We start from the raw sequence: 7,125 nt of genomic DNA on the forward strand, positions 1-7,125 counted from the left end.
CCACATCCCTCCAACCTTAAATAGACCCACACGCCTGCAAGTTACATGCCATGGAGGAGTCTCCTGGTCTTCATGCACTTGAGGCAGGTCTTGCAGCGGAGGTCACGCCGACAGCGTGCACGCAGTCTTCCGCGGTATTCCGAAGGCGGCGTGAAGGCCGCTGGGACGTCTCGCATGGCCCGTGGACTAAGTGCCCGCAGGCCCGCGAAGAGGAGGGCCGGTTGACCACTGCAGGCCAAGATTCTGCAGTAGTCGCCAAGGTAACAGCAGCCAGAGGTGGCTGCTGTCTGGTCTCGCCACAGCTGCCCCGGATGGATGCGGCGAACAGGATACAGGCCGCTCCGTCGCAGCAGGCGGCAGCGAGACGATGTGCACAGGACAGCAAGCCGCAGTGGCTCCGCTGGATCTGAAAGATTGCCAAAACACACTCCGCATGCCTTTAACGTAGGTCACGGGAGGGGAAACGGCGTACACAAGAGTCCCGTGGCACAATGCTCAACTCGCTAGCAAAACGTGTCGGGCGGCTGTGCAACGCAAAGTTCGAGTGAACAAAGCCCTTTCTTGAGTTGAACGAGAATGCTCGGTTCATGCGAGGTTAAAAAAAACGGGTGGCCAGCAAAGTGCGCCCCCTCTCAGCCCCCCGGTCCGGTGGTCGTGTCACTTTTGACAAGGTGCAGGCAGCTATGAATAGCCTTAGGCCTCACTACCACTGTGACGGTCGACGACCCCCAACAAAAGAAAGACCCGAAACGGGTTTCGTGCGCGCAGCCGCGAGGAGACATCAGCGTTGTGGAGTGGTCCTACCCCACTCACTGCACGGAGCAGCTTCTGAGTGATCGGCGCCCACCGTATCGGACGGTGTCGGAATGCCCGGTGCCGAGCTGCAATACCAGCGAGCTCGTAATGGCACCCGTGGCCCCAGGCCACCCGGCTCCCGGAGCCGCGACTCCCAGAGTCGAAAAAGAGACAGCGAGAAAATATATACAGAAAACTCGGACCACCCACGCGGCTTCCGTACTCACTCGCTTCGGGCTCGGCAACTCCGCGGGCGCTAGGCCTCGCGCTCCCTCGATGCGGACCAAGTGGTTCTTGAAGAAACTCCAGGAAGAAAACTTCACAAAAAAACATGCTGAGCAGGTCGAAAAGTTCAAACATGCTGCAGCGCAATACACCTCGCACTCAAGAAAGCATGCCGCAGGTCCTAGCGATCAAATTTCACACTAGGCCTACCACTTGTCAAGTCCGAACAAAGAGCGTTCCTTGAACCGAACAGACAGTCGTCCAATGTTCCAAGAGCAGGCCCCACGTTGGGCTGCCAGATGTGGGGTTTAAATGGGGGAGATAAACACGTTCTCCCCGTTTACGCGCGGCTGACACAGTTCAAAACCGCGCGGACCCCACCCCGTGGTCGCGTACGCTACCGAGCGCACGCCGACCACGGCGGGCCTTGCTCTGCGGGAACAAAGGAACGACACACTGGCTGACACAAACAAGGCATTTATTGCTATAACAACAATAACGCCAGCTAGCAACAAAATACACTGAGGAATCTAGGATGTCCGACTCACCAGCACGGCTACGAGCGAACGTTCGCCCACGGTAGGGCAAAGGGATAAACTCCGAGGCCGAGCGGGACGGGCTCGGCGGGAGCAAGTTCCGACCAAGAGGCGCCCGTCGACGAAGAGCGAAGCTGCGAGCGAAACGTCCGGTCGCTTCCCGATACCAGGGAGAAGAGAGCTAGCCTTCCCCCGCGCGCGAGCGGCAAAACACGCCATCCGTGGTGCTGCTGTCGCTGCGACGCGAGCGCCCTCCCCTGTTAGCTAGAGTAACCAAACTAAAGGGAGTGCTTTGCGGAGGAGCTAACTACAGTAGGGGGTGCAATGCGGGAAAGTGAACGCAGGGGACGAAGGCGTCCCCACAAACTGGAAGATTTCGTAATTTTTGTTCAGAACAGTACCAGCAGTTATCGTGTGGTGAGCGGCCGGAAAGTGAGAAAGTGTGTTGGTGAAGCAGCGAAAATTGCAAGGCGCCTACACTCGCACGTCCTCGTTTCGATCGCCTCGTCTTCTACCTGGAATGGTGTTCACAAGTGACTGGATGTGAAAAGCAAAAAGGCCGTGTGGCCTGCCGGTAAACAGTAGGGGCGAAGATAATGTGCCTTCCGTGGAGTCATTGGTTTTCGAAGTGCAAAGATGCTTGGAACTGCACTCGATTTCAGTTTCTTTTTAACATCGACCATGGGCTTCTCAAAATCACTCACCACGAAATGTTTCTGCTTTCATGAACAAAAATAAGTAGAAGGCATTAATGCAAAAAGCATCGCTAATACTTGGTGTCCATAATTTTTAAAGGAAGTGATGTGTTTGCAAAGGATGCATAGTCGCGAATACAAAACAAATCTAGTTGGTCAGTTATTCTGGTCAAAAACGGCATCGATCACTCTTTAACAAGTCTGCTAGGAACTGCAGGAACAGTTAACTAAAATAAATAATATTTAAAATGTGTCGCTTCGAGTCGTTGAAACTTTATGAACCTATCAACCCATAAAATGTGCAGGTAAATTTCAGGTATATCCACATTCACAATAAAAAGCCGCCAATGAAGAAGAGTGGTCGCACACTCGAGCGCACATGCAACCACGCGCGTGCACACTGTATGTGTTTTTGCATAAGTAAATACAGACGGACCTGTTCCCGCGGCCTGTTCCCGCGCGCGTGCTTCATACTGCGTTAAAATGTAAACATCTGTTTCAATCATGCCCACCATGCGCACGTTGCGTATTTCCTGCCCTTACTTTGTGGCTAAACAAACAGAACGTGTACCATATAAGTGAACTAGCTTACCTCGCGCAAGCGAGTGTTGTTTGATCGCAGAAAATTTCCCCGCCATTTACCGCCGTTGCCGATAATTTTTTCCCTCAGGAATGCAGAAAAAAGTTTTCCCTGATTCAAACCTGAACTTGCTGAACCCAATTAGGCACAGCAGCCAGGCATGACGCCTTGGAATTTCTCGCATTTACGCGGCCGCGAGCAGACTGAAAAAAAAAAGGAACTCCCGCAGAAGGCATGTATTTCACCCGCGCGCTCGGAAGGCATATGGCAACGCGAAGTCACGTGACTCGTCGGCGCGCCGGCGGCACGCGGAAAAGGAATGCGATACTCTAAATATTTTCCAGTGACTCTAGCAGCACCTGGGATGCGCCAGGAGGCGGGCGACATGGAGTGACCTACTAGAAGCACAATTTGGAAGTGATGCAGGCGTCGCTGCCGGAACAGATGGCTGAGAAAGCACAGATTGGCCTGCAGCAAGCTGAGAATAAGCCTCGGTAAAACTACGCAGCATTCGCTCCAACACCGCAGAAAGAGCCTGTTCTACTGTGGACACTATCGAAGCAGTCAAACTGGACTCAAGGTCTCCAACAGGACAGCGCACACGGCTAGCCTGTGAATTATTCTTTCTGTCAAGAGCGCATGCTCTTCTGCTCTTCTGATCTCACGCATCGTTTCACTTGTATTATCTCTATAAGGCTTTGTTCATCAGCTCGTTTTGAGCAGTTGACATCATCAGCTGAGTGGTTGCAGTTGCAGAGGCAACATTGGGACTTATCAGACGCACAGATGTCAGCCGAATGAGCTTCTCCACAAACACGGCAGCGGATCGCCGATTTGCACCACTGTGATCGAACCGCCAGCAGTTGGTGCATTGTAGAGGACGGGGCTGCAGAGGGTCCACAAAGTGCACTATAGGCAAGACCTTCAGTTCAGAAGGACAGGAGGAGCCAGCAAAAGTTGTTATGACTGATTCTGTCGCTACATGCAAACCATTCAGTTCTCTGCTGCACCGCGGTATACTGAAAGAACCTCCCCACCTAGCTGCGTCCCAAAATTCTTCCAGTATCTCCTGTGGGGAAGATGCTGGGTAGACACCACGAATAATAAATACCTTTGGTGCATGCGAGCTGTTTCGGGATGAACGCTTTCACCGGCAATGATTCAAAAATTTTGCACTGGAGCAAGTCTGTGACACAAGCAATGTCAGAGGACTTGTAGACAATGCCTCTGCGGCCGAAAAGTCTCACCTCATAGATCTGTATATAGCGTTTGGTCAGAGACTTTAGCTCCTGCTGAACGACTTTAGACTTTTCATCTTGACCGTGCCCTGACCGATCTGTACGAGAGCCACAGGAATGACGTCGATTCCATTTTTCTGAAAAGAGTCCAGCGGCAAGCTCAGGATTTGCAAGCTGGCTGCCGACCCTCCGCAAAGGGAGGTCGGTGTAGTAACTGAGTGATGCGATCGACATTATCAATCATTCACCACACGCATTCTTTTTCCTGCAATATAACAGCCATCATTTATTTCATGGATGAGAAAAGGCGGCACGCCCCATCACCGACCGGGCGCAGGCGGACCTCGTGGGGGATTTCTCGAAGGAGCGTATGCACTCGTTTCCTGAGCTCACCGCAAACTCCAGCGCTGAGCGCCTAATCTACCCGCCAGCCCACCCATCCCTCACTACCAGATAACAGCCAATCTGGCGTCACCTGCACACGCGAACGCTGCCTACACCAGCTAATCCCAAACATCCACCCTAATCTTTCTAAATTTATACCGGTACCCCCCCCATGTATGCATTTTGTGCTCCCATCCCAAGGCCACCCTTATCCACATCCTCCTATCATGCACGGCGTCTCCTACCCCGCCGGGCCGGTGCCTGTTTGAACCTATGAGGTCTGGGAGACTTCACTACGGTCAGCGGACCTGGCAAGGCAGAAGATCGCCGTCAGCCGGGCCGCGTACGTCATGGACCAACACCACACACGAACGTTTCGACCGTGAGTGGGGTAGTGCGGAAACCCAGGAGGTCTGCGGGCCTCGAATTCTCTTGTTAAATAAAGTTTTTCCATCCATCCATCCATCCATCCATCCATCCATCCGTCCATTCATCCATCCATCCATCCATCCATCCATCCATCCATCCATCCATCCATCCATCCATCCATCCATCCATCCATCCATCCATCCATCCATCCATCCATCCATCCATCCATCCATCCATCCATCCATCCATCCACGGCAAGTCAACACGTCACTTCTAACCCCTCTCCCCGCCCCTCCACGACCATCCCGGACCTTCTTTTTTCTCCTTCCTCTGCGAGGGAAGAGAAGCAGTGGTGTAGCCAAAGGGGTGGCTTGTGGGCTTCAGCCCCCCCCCCCCCCCCCCCGCAATTTTTCGTACCGTCCAATCTGCCGCGGTGGCTCACTGGTTAGGGCGCTCCGCTACAGAGCCGGAGTACCCGGGTTCGAACCCGACCACGGCGGCAACGCTTCGATGGAAGCGAAACGCAAAAAACGCGGTCGAAATTATTCTGAAGACCGTCACCTCTTTCTTCCTTTCTTCTTTCACTCTCTCCTTTCTAATGCACCTCAACCTTCCAAGGTGCAAATAAATATTATTATGACGATGCTCGCGAGCACATGCTAGCTGATCGCATGCATGGTGCTGCACCTGTTTTCAAGTGCTCGCACAGCGGCCGTACCGAGTCACACAGCGTTCAAGCGTGGATCAAGCGCCGAGAAAAGCGCCAAGGTGAGGTTGAGGAAGAGAGCAGAGAAGATGATGTTGAAAAACAAAAATGGAACCAAAACATTGTCACGTTCGTGGATGAATAGTAGTTGAGGAATTCCGCCTCCGCTTCAAACCCTGATTAATACCAATGACCATTTCGCAGACTAGCAGATGGTAGCGCCATCTAAAAGCGAAAAAGAGAGATTTTGCTGAAGTCGTTGTCGAGCTGCAGAGCAGCGCGGCCGCGCCACCCATGGCGCCACCGGACCAACTCTTCTCTATAATGGTCAGAACCAACCAACGTTTTTAGATCCTTTCAATTTGCAAGCTCCCCCGCGCCGCGCCCGAGAAAGCGGCCCCGTCCGCTTCCACTCACCACGCGGCGCTGCTGTCGCTGTCGGCCCGGAGGCGCCGGAGCGCTCGCGCTTGGCAGTTGCCGTGACAGCCTGTTCTCATCCGCGATAACATTGGGAGCGAACACGTCGAACTCAAATTTGCTGTACTTTTGGAGCTGTCACGTTGAAACTTCAGCCTCATGGTTTCACCATGAGGCTGAAGTTTTACCTGGCTAGTAAGGGTGAGATAAAGAGCAGGCTGATGCCAGTTCGCAAAAAACCAATCGTTTGCATTGCGCTTTATCGCATCACGTTTGCGACGTTTAGCGCTGATGATATGCGTATGTTGGAGTAGAGCTATCAATATTTCTTCGGGAGAATGCACGAAACATTAATGAAAGGATAAAACTAGCGATGTTCCGCTTCTAGATCAGTCACGAAATTCCGCGCTATATTATCAACGAAGCACCGCACATGCGAGCAGCATTTTGCACGTTCTTTAGAATTCCAATTTCAGAGAACACATACACTTAGCTGGATGCAGGGAGGGAATAACTATAGAAGAGCTTTTTATTTGCAATGATAGCACAGACAGGAGCAGCGTACTGCACTTTCATTTTTAGAATGTTAATTTCATTGAACACAGACAAGCATTAAATGCAGACACACTAAGTCGGAAGCACGGAGGGAATGGCTACTTGAAGGCGAGCTTTTTTATTTGCAATGACAATATTTCTCTGTTCTCTAGCCGACGGTTCACGTCTCAGTGAATGCGTGTCACTATGACAAAATGCAGCACTTGGCATGTAAAAGTGGCCATATGCTCTGCACATCCAAGCCGAACAAGGTTTTGCAATTCAAGCTCGTCTAGCAGCTACCAAGAAACGTCCCTTTCAAAAACGGGACCTTCCTTCAAAGAAATCGGGATTACTTTGTTTACAATGTTGGTAAACTCTAGCATCTTTTTGGTGGGATGCTTTAAGCACCCTTGCTTGAAGGTTTTGTATACTGTAAGATAAGCGTCACTGCCAACAACTGGCACAGGACAGCTGATATCTTCCATGCTGATATCTGCTGGCTGCTCCAAATCAGGCGGCGGTGACCATGGCGTAGACGCGAAGGGCCACGCTGGTCGGGCAAACAGCGTGGCGAGCGCCACCGCACGGAAGGAAACGGAAAGGCGACAATCCGCGCACCGCAGCTTTCAAACTGAAAGGGATC

Source organism: Amblyomma mixtum, chromosome 1 (assembly GCF_055824585.1).
Source record: "Amblyomma mixtum isolate Tamu chromosome 1, ASM5582458v1, whole genome shotgun sequence".
In the NCBI taxonomy this organism is placed as follows: Eukaryota; Metazoa; Arthropoda; class Arachnida; order Ixodida; family Ixodidae; genus Amblyomma; species Amblyomma mixtum.